The 10,000-nt window shown below is 30.8% G+C and overlaps 4 non-coding genes across 4 annotated transcripts in view; all 4 read right to left on the bottom strand.

Annotated features, from left to right (window-relative positions):
- LOC145845908 (5.8S ribosomal RNA) overlaps positions 1-96 on the bottom strand; it is a 153-nt gene extending 57 nt beyond the window's left edge. Inside the window, exon 1 of the ribosomal RNA XR_014370578.1 lies at positions 1-96. This exon is cut by the window's left edge and continues 57 nt beyond it. This is a non-coding gene — a ribosomal RNA (5.8S ribosomal RNA).
- A 182-nt stretch (positions 97-278) lies between these two features.
- On the bottom strand, positions 279-2,086 carry LOC145845929 (small subunit ribosomal RNA). The gene has a single exon (XR_014370599.1). It is a non-coding gene; the product is annotated as a small subunit ribosomal RNA (ribosomal RNA).
- A 3,500-nt stretch (positions 2,087-5,586) lies between these two features.
- On the bottom strand, positions 5,587-5,705 carry LOC145845900 (5S ribosomal RNA). Its single transcript, XR_014370570.1, has one exon. It is a non-coding gene; the product is annotated as a 5S ribosomal RNA (ribosomal RNA).
- Positions 5,706-8,564: 2,859 nt separating this feature from the next.
- LOC145845917 (5S ribosomal RNA) lies at positions 8,565-8,683 on the bottom strand. Its single transcript, XR_014370587.1, has one exon. It is a non-coding gene; the product is annotated as a 5S ribosomal RNA (ribosomal RNA).
- Between the last annotated feature and the right edge of the window lie 1,317 nt (positions 8,684-10,000).

The raw sequence follows: 10,000 nt of genomic DNA, 5'->3' as shown, positions 1-10,000 counted from the left end.
TATCGATGCTCAATGTGTCCTGCAATTCACATTACTTCTCGGAGCTAGCTCCGTCCTTCATCGACGCTCGAGCCGAGTGATCCACCGCTAAGAGATCTCTCGTGTTAATCAATCTCAATGCAACCAAAAAATCGTGTTCAAAAAGAAGCGGCCGCGCCAGCACTTGCGTGCTGAATTATTACTCCCGCTGTCAGGAAGCAACGCGACCGAACTATAACAGTTACAGGGCTCGGTCCCTTCGAAGAAGAGACGTCGCTTGAAATCAAATTTCGATTCGTTAATGATCCTTCCGCAGGTTCACCTACGGAAACCTTGTTACGACTTTTACTTCCTCTAAATGATCAAGTTCGATCGTCTTTTCGAACACCGGCGAGTGCGTTGCCGCACGTACCAGGCTCAATCGGAGGACCTCACTAAACCATTCAATCGGTAGTAGCGACGGGCGGTGTGTACAAAGGGCAGGGACGTAATCAACGCAAGCTAATGACTCGCGCTTACTGGGAATTCCTCGTTCAAGGGAAACAATTGCAAGTCCCTATCCCTAGCACGACCGGGGTTCAACGGATTACCCGGACCTTTCGGCCTAGGGAACACACGATGATCCGGTCAGTGTAGCGCGCGTGCGGCCCCGAACATCTAAGGGCATCACAGACCTGTTATTGCTCAATCTCGTGTGGCTAAACGCCACTAGTCCCTCTAAGAAGTTGTCTCCGACCCAATGGGTCGAGCAGCTATTTAGCAAGTAAGAGTCTCGTTCGTTATCGGAATTAACCAGACAAATCGCTCCACCAACTAAGAACGGCCATGCACCACCACCCACAGAATCAAGAAAGAGCTCTCAATCTGTCAATCCTCGCTGTGTCCGGGCCGGGTGAGATTTCCCGTGTTGAGTCAAATTAAGCCGCAGGCTCCACTCCTGGTGGTGCCCTTCCGTCAATTCCTTTAAGTTTCAGCTTTGCAACCATACTTCCCCCGGAACCCAAAGACTTTGGTTTCCCGGAAGCTGCCGGACAGTTCTTAAGTTCGACACTGCCCGATCGCTAGTCGGCATCGTTTAAGGTCAGAACTAGGACGGTATCTGATCGTCTTCGAACCTCTGACTTTCGCTCTTGATTAAAGAAAACATTCTTGGCAAATGCTTTCGCAGTCGTTCGTCTTGCGCCGATCCAAGAATTTCACCTCTAACGGCACAGTACGGATGCCCCCGTCCGTTCCTATTAATCATTACCTCGTGCTCCGAAAACCAACAAAATAGAACCGAGGTCCTATTCCATTATTCCATGCAACATTATACAAGCGTAAAGCCTGCTTTGAACACTCTAATTTTTTCAAGGTAAACTTGCCGGACCACCGCAACACTCAGTTAAGAGCACCGCGAAGGCACCGACCAACAAGAACAACGAGGCCAGTGCTAGCCTTTCGACCGACCAACCTCGCCGTCCCTATATCCAACTACGAGCTTTTCAACCGCAACAACTTAAATATACACTTTTGGAGCTGGAATTACCGCGGCTGCTGGCACCAGACTTGCCCTCCAATGGATACTCGTTAAAAAGTTTAAAGTGTACTCATTCCAATTGCAGGACCTCGTACGAGGTCTGCATTGTTATTTTTCGTCACTACCTCCCCGAGCCGGGAATGGGTAATTTGCGCGCCTGCTGCCTTCCTTGGATGTGGTAGCCGTTTCTCAGGCTCCCTCTCCGGAATCGAACCCTGATTCTCCGTCACCCGTTACAACCTCGGTAGGCCGATACCGTACCGACGATAGTTGATAGGGCAGTTGCTTTAATGAGATGTCGCCAGCACTAGGCCGTGCGATCCGCAAGCTTATCCAGAGTCACCATTGTAACGACCCGAAAGCCGGTTAGTTTTGGTCTGATAAATGCGCGCCTCACGTCAGTTCGGCGCTTTACGCATGTATTAGCTCTAGAATTGCCACAGTTATCCATGTAAAAGCGTACAATCAAATGAACCATAACTGATTTAATGAGCCATTCGCAGTTTCACTGTACGTGAGCTCGTACTTACACTTGCATGGCTTAATCTTTGAGACAAGCATATGACTACTGGCAGGATCAACCAGATAACTATCCGAGGGCGTTTAAACCCGTTGCTCGACTGAGCGTTTTTACTGTATAAATACAGACCTTTTCTATCACTCGGCTTAAAAGCCTTGCGAACGTTACTGAAAGTCGGCGCCGGCCTTTTGCTGTTTAAAGCGCCAGCCCGCGTCGACTGCAGCATGCAGCTTTACAACTGACTGTTCTTTCTCCCGACCAACCGTTTGCCTTCTGCCGGTTAACTCGTCAGCAGCAACACGCCATCTGTCTGCTGCAGTTACCCGCCTCGAGCCGTGCCTGCCTGCGTCGGCTACTCGTCTCGACGACTTCGCAAAGCTATAAGCCTACCGCCGCTGGACGCTTGTAGTTTTTCATACGCTGCTCCAATGCGTTTACATAGCACGTTCGCCGCCGCTGCAATAGCCGCGCCTCGGGTGCTAAACAGTAATGCTTTAAGCCCGCTTTCTCGTCAAGTCGACCGAACGCACAAACACGTCTCTCTCACTAGTGTAAAGTAATGCATACGTGTATGATGCTCAAATGTTGCTGTTGAACTTTTTTTGCCGATTTTTTCCGATTTTTTTCAATTTCTTTGTTTCTTTTCAATTATTTTAATGTTTTAAGCTTATTTATGCTACGTTTAAATGTTTTAATACTTTTTTATACTTTATTTAATATGTTTAAAAGAAATAAATAAAAAAAAATATGTATAAACTACTTTTTTTAATGTTTTAAATATATATATTTATTATAAATAAACTTTATTTGTATTATTTTTTATTTAAGCGTACTTTTTAAATCTTTATATTTGTTTTATCGTTTTAAGCACATTGCGATAAATATAATAAACAAAAAATTGAATAAAAATAATAATAATAAAAAAAAAAAAAAAAAAAACATAAGCTTATTTTATATGTTTTATTTTATTTTTATTTAAACTTACTTTTCAAACCTTAATACTCGTTTTATTTTTTTAAGCAGATTGCGATAAATATAATAAACAAACAATTAAATGAAAATAAATTAAAAAAATCAAACATAAGCTTATTTTATATGTTACATTTTATCTTTATTTAAACTTACTTTTTAAACCTTTATAGTTGTTTTATTTTTTAAGCACATCGCGATAGATATAATAAACAAACAATGAAATAAAAATAATAATAAAAATAATAATAAATCATAAGCTTATTTTGTATGTTTCATTTTATTTTATTTAAAACTTACAATTTAAACCTTTGTATTTGTTCTATTCTTTTAAGCACATCGCGATAAATATAACAAGCAAACAATTAAATAATAATAATAATAAAAAAATCATAAACTTATTTTATATGTTTCATTTTATTTTTATTTAAACTTACTTTTTTAACCTTTATAGTTGTTTTATTTTTTAAGCACATGGCGATAAATATAATAAGCAAACAATTAAATAAAAATAATAACAAATAAATAAAACAATACGGCTAAACTATAAAAAGAAAACTAAATAACTGATAAATACTTGTAAAACAATATTTGAAAAATGTATTTTGAAACACAACACGATTGATTTATAAATAATAATATATTTTTAATTTGTGTAGTTCATTTAAAGTAGTCTCCCTTTTTGCTTCTGGTTTTATTAGAGTTATATATAACAATAAATGGTGTAGTTTATTTAAAGTAGTCTCCCTTTTTGCTTCTGGTTTAATTAAAGTTATATAACACATACTATAGTAAGTTAGATAAACTATAGTAACTTTATAAAACTACTTTACAAAATACATTTGTATAATTTAATAACTTTAAAATAACTATCAAGAATAAAATAGAATAGCTTTAAGTTTAGTATACAATTGGTATGTAAATTGTGTAGTTTATTGAAAGTAGTCTCCTTATTTGCTTCTGGTTTTACTTGAGTTACATAACGTTAAATAAACATACTTAATAAACGTAACCATCAATACTGTCATTTTAATAAAACTAAGTACAAATACATTGAATTAACATAGAACTTTAAAAAGCCTTCGCTAGTATCTGTTGGTAACAGTAAATAACCTATTATGACTCACAATACAAGTGCGAAATTTATTTTTCATTTGATTTTTCAGGTATTTATTTATTTGTGGAAATAAACTTTTTTATTACATTAGAAACTAATTGAATTTTTCCTATAACTATACCTATTATTATATTTAGTATGCTTAAAAGTAATAAAATGACACGTCGCGATTATATAATAAACAAACAATCAAACAAACAAAGAAATAAAAAAAAAAACTATTTTTTTAAACTTATATTTCAACTATATGTCTTATTTTATTTTCATTTAAACTTACTTTAAACCTCTGTATTTGTTATATATATTTCAACACAATACGATTAAACTATAAGACAAACAACAAAATAAAATAATCACATTAATAAATACACTAAGCAAATAGCTAGAATAAATATAAATAGTTCAATATATACAATATATTTCTTCCATTTTTAAGTTACTTGTTAAACATATTTATTTAAAAATGTTTCTTTAGAATATAAAACTAACAGTTCTACAAATAAAGAAATTAAAAAGCCAATACACATAACACTAACTTTTCATAAATTAGATATGCAAATATGAACAAAATAATAACTAAATTCTAAAGCTTTTGTAAACTGTGAACTTATAAACTTATAATAATAATTGCATATTCACTATTCACAATAGCTTTTTATTTAGTACACAACTGGTCTGTAAATTGTGTAGTTTATTGAAAGTATAATCCCGTTTTGCTTCTGGTTTAAATAAAGTTATACAACACATACTAAAGTAAATTAAATAAAGTAATTCACTACTATCGTATTAAATAAAACCAATTTACAAAATACATTAATTTAAATTAAAGTGAACTTTGAACTTATAATAATAATTGCATATTCACTATTCAGAATTTCTTTAAATTTAGTACACAACTGGTCTGTAAATTGTGTTGGTTCTATTCAAGTACTCTCCTTGTTTGTTTTGTTTTAGTTGTATTTATTTTTAGATACTAGCACATTCAATACACATAATAAAGTAAACCAAATAAACTCTATTAATTTAAACTAATTACAAATACATTAAGTTAATACAAAACTTTAAAAAGCTTTTGCTAGTATCTGTTGGTAACAGTAAATAACTTATTATGACTCACAATACAAAAGTGCAAAATTTATTTTCGTTTGATTTTTCAAGTAGCCACGCTTTTATTTGTTTTTGGACAAAAAGACTTTAAAGTTTTAGTATAAAAGACTAATTGTATTAATTTTAACTCAGAAAATTGTACTCTACAAGATGGTGCCATTATTTTTTCGATATCTCAAACTGGTCAAACCACTTTTTTAGCGCTCTAATTGGTTTAAACAGCAAATAACGTTATCTGATTGGCTTACGTTTTTATTTGCTAATAACTAGAATTTACTTTTCTTTTAAGCGTTAAAGAAATGTAAATAAACGAGTAATAAGTATAAATAGGTCAGAAAGAAAAATAGTACAAAAAAGATGAATTCAAAAAGCAAAAGCCTACGGCACGTGGTATTCCCAAGCGGTCACCCATCTAAGTACTAACCACGCCCGACACTGCTTAACTTCCCAGATCGGACGAGATGGGGTGTACTCAGTGTGGTATGGTCGTAGGCGTTTGAAGGCGTTTACAAGCCTTTATAAACCCTTCGGTTTATTTAAAAAACCTATTTGCACTTGATTTACAATCAATTTGATATTTTAAAATTATTCCTTATAAAATTTTAACCTGAATTAACTTTTTTTTTGTTTTTTTAATCAACAGTTACTCCCAAACTGTACTAAAACTGTATTGTAACTGTACAAAAGTGTTTGTTTAAACAATTGTTATCTATAAATTACCTAAGACCAGGAAAAGTAGAAGTAAAGTTTATTGAATTATTAAATAAATAAAATAAAATCGTAAAATAAAATAATACAATATGTTTACAATTTGTCATTGATCTATCCATTTATGTTATTGCATTACAAATACAAACATTGCATACATTCAAGAGTATTATTCATCAATCTTTTCAATATAATAAGTTTTAAATTTATATTTATTTTTAAATAATTCCTGACATTTTAGATTACCTGAGATTTTTTTTTTAATTAAATTAATTTTAGTAATTAAATACTTGACGTTCTATTTTGTTTAATTTGATAACTCAACCATGTTTATTTTTTTTACTAATTTAAAAGAACTATTAAACTAAAAGACATTACATACAGCTTCTAAAAGTTTTAAACACCTTAAAAAATATTATTATTTTAAAGATATATTAAAGAACTAAACAGATATTACTCCTAAAAAATCTTGTTAATAATATATAAAAAGTACTCAAAGTCAGACTCGGAAATATATATACTGTTGTATATCTTACTTGAAGTTCACTGTAATTGACACTGTATAACAAAATTATAAAAATCAACCTATTTATATAGCAAAATATTTCTTTATCTTTGTCGTGGCGCGGTGGGTCAGTGGTCTTATCAGCTGACTCATAAGCAGAAGGTTGTAAGATCGAATCCCGCTAGTCGTCACGAAACACCACTATCGTTCAATGTTCGGGCTTCAAATTCTTTGAGATTATACTGTACTATTTATCTATCTAACTAATCTATCTAACAAATGTTGTTCAATCTAGGTTGTGGGTACTTGGGTCGAGTAATGCCTTTGACTTACAATCTGTTGTGGATTGACAATATTCCTCTATCTATCAATAAACAAATCTATCTAATAAATGTTGTTCAATCTAGGTTGTGGGTACTTGGGTCGAGTAATGCCTTTGACCTACAATCTGTTGTTGATTGTCAACATTCCTCTATCTATCAATAATGATTATATTCAATAATAAATGTTGATTAATTCAGTTGTAAGAAAACCAGTGCGCTGGTTAGGTTGGGTAAGGCCTTCGACTTACAATCTTGGGGATTATCAACGTTCATCACAAGTACAGTAACGATCTCATTGAATTTCCAGTTGGAACATTGGATTGTAGTGGTGGCCTACTTTGTAGGTTTTTTGCCTAGTTTGTTTTTTGCCTAGTAGTGTTTGCCTAGTTTGACAAACTATTGTATATATATTGTATAACTTTATTTGTATTATTTTTTATTTAAATTACTACTTATTATTAAAGAATTAAATTTTCTTAGAAAAAAAAACTATGTATTTTAACTAATGCTTATTTTATATGTTTTGTTTTATTTTTATTCAAACTTACTTTAAACCTCTGTATTTTTTATACAATACGATTAAACTATATAACAGAAAAATAATTAAATAATCAAACTATTGAATAAGCAGTTAATTAGTGTGTTTTTTTATGCTTCTTTCATTTTTAACTTACTTGTTAACCATATTTCTTTTATTAAAGTATAAAACTAACAGTTACTAAAATAAAATAATCATAAAGTCAATACACAAAACACTAACTTTTTATAATTTAAATATGCAAACATGAATATAGTTATGAATCTATTATTTATTCAAATAGAATTATTCAAAGCTTATAATTATAAAGCTTTTGTATAATGTTTCAATTACAGTGAACTTTAAGTAAGATAAGTTTTTTTTTTTGTATTAACTACAAAATTGGTATTTTAGTTTATTATTAGTAACTAAATACTTATATTTATTATATTTAAAAAAAAACATCTATACTAACTCTAATTTCAAAGCATATTAAAACATACAAATTTTACCAACTAAATATTTATTTTTATTTTAATTATTATAACTTTCAAACATAAGCTTGTATACCTTATATACCTATATACCTCATATAGTAGGCTTGACATAACATAACATTATTTAATTCTTTTTGTTTGAAATAAACTCATTTAGTTATTAGTAAATTACAACATAAATGTTTATAACAATATAACTAAGATTTAGCTTTTGAGTTAGTAAACTTTGATAGTTTTCTTTTAATAGTTTAATAGTCCTTATTTAAGTTCAAACAAAATTGCTATATATTTAATACACATACAAAAGTAAACTAAGTAAACGTAATTCAATAGTTTCTATTAAGTAAAAGTAATTACAAATACATTAAGTTAATACAAAACTTTAAAAAGCTTTTGCTAGTATCTGTTGGTAACAGTAAATAACTTATTATGACTCACAATACAAAAGTGCAAAATTTATTTTCGTTTGATTTTTCAAGTAGCCACGCTTTTATTTGTTTTTGGACAAAAAAACTTTTAAGTTTTAGTATAAAAGACTAATTGTATTAATTTTAACTCAGAAAATTGTACTCTACAAGATGGTGCCATTATTTTTTCGATATCTCAAACTGGTCAAACCACTTTTTTAGCGCTCTAATTGGTTTAAACAGCAAATAACGTTATCTGATTGGCTTACGTTTTTATTTGCTAATAACTAGAATTTACTTTTCTTTTAAGCGTTAAAGAAATGTAAATAAACGAGTAATAAGTATAAATAGGTCAGAAAGAAAAATAGTACAAAAAAGATGAATTCAAAAAGCAAAGGCCTACGGCACGTGGTATTCCCAAGCGGTCACCCATCTAAGTACTAACCACGCCCGACACTGCTTAACTTCCCAGATCGGACGAGATGGGGTGTGCTCAGTGTGGTATGGTCGTAGGCGTTTGAAAGCGTTTACAAGCCTTTATAAACCCTTCGGTTTGTTTAAAAAACCTATTTGCACTTGATTTACAATCAATTTGATATTTTAAAATTATTCCTTATAAAATTTCAACTTGATGTAAGTATTTTTTTTATTAAAACCTTTTTTTTTGGTGTTTTAATTACAATTACTCCCTGTAACTTTATTTAAGACTTTGTTTAAAAGATTGTTAACTATATTCTATATTAAATACTATGATTAGAAGTAAAGTTTATTAAGTGATTAAACTAAATAAAAAATAATGTTAAAATAAACATGTTGTGTTTAGTTTGTTTTACTATTTCTCATTGTTCTATTTATAGATGGTTTTGTTTTACTTCAAGAATATTTATAGTTAGTTTCTAAAGAATATCTCATACTACATCAGATTTTACGATTAACTTAATTTTAGGTAATAAAATATTTGACGTTTAATTTAATAACTCAACTATGTTTATGTTATAAAATAATAGTATATAATACACATACATTATAATATAATAATATGTATAACTAGTTGTTTTACTTTAAAATGAATAATTAAGTGGAAGAATTAAAAGAACTCACATTTTTGAAGAGAGCGTGGAAAACCAGAATAGTCTATTAAAACATTTATTAAATTATCGATAAATATAGAATACAATAGAATTAAACATATAAACGTAACTGTGGTTGCTTAGAAACTAAACAAGAATTTTTTTAATAAAAATATAAAATAGTTATTATATAGAATTAAAATAAAATAAAAGTAATATAAATTATATTTTTAAACTAAATAACAATTCACGAGCAATATTAGCGCAATGTCAGAGTATGAGTTTATAATAAAGGAATTGCTTCCTTGATGTTGATACTTACCTTATTCAAATAGAATACATTTTCAGCAATCAGGCTTGTGTTTATCTTAGCGCGCGTAACACAACGTTTGTGGGTTTTGGCACACTTTTGTCGATAGTGGGCGCCCCGCCTTTTAAGTACAGAAATTTCGGGAATTTTCGATTTTCGGAATTCTGACTCGACAGATCGTTTTTGTTTGGTCCAGAGACCCCGTAAAAAATTTTTCAGCCCATTTGAAGCATGATGAAAAAATGTTATTTCGACCCCCTTTTTTTAGGGGTTACGGGGACATCAACCCATTTTTTGGGAATAAAAAACTCCTAGAAAAGGACCACTTTTCTTCTTTTTTCGAATTTCGACTTTTTATTTTTTTGGAAAATTTTTCTATTTTCTTTGTTTGTTCTATTATAATGTCGAAAATATTTTTTTTGAGCTTCGCAACGCATAAGGACTAACGTAAG

The sequence above is a fragment of the Thalia democratica genome, unplaced genomic scaffold (assembly GCF_965202585.1).
Source record: "Thalia democratica unplaced genomic scaffold, ktThaDemo2.hap1.1 HAP1_SCAFFOLD_203, whole genome shotgun sequence".
In the NCBI taxonomy this organism is placed as follows: Eukaryota; Metazoa; Chordata; class Thaliacea; order Salpida; family Salpidae; genus Thalia; species Thalia democratica.
Note: the sequence above shows the minus strand (reverse complement) of the source record. Positions and strands in the feature narration are given on the sequence as shown.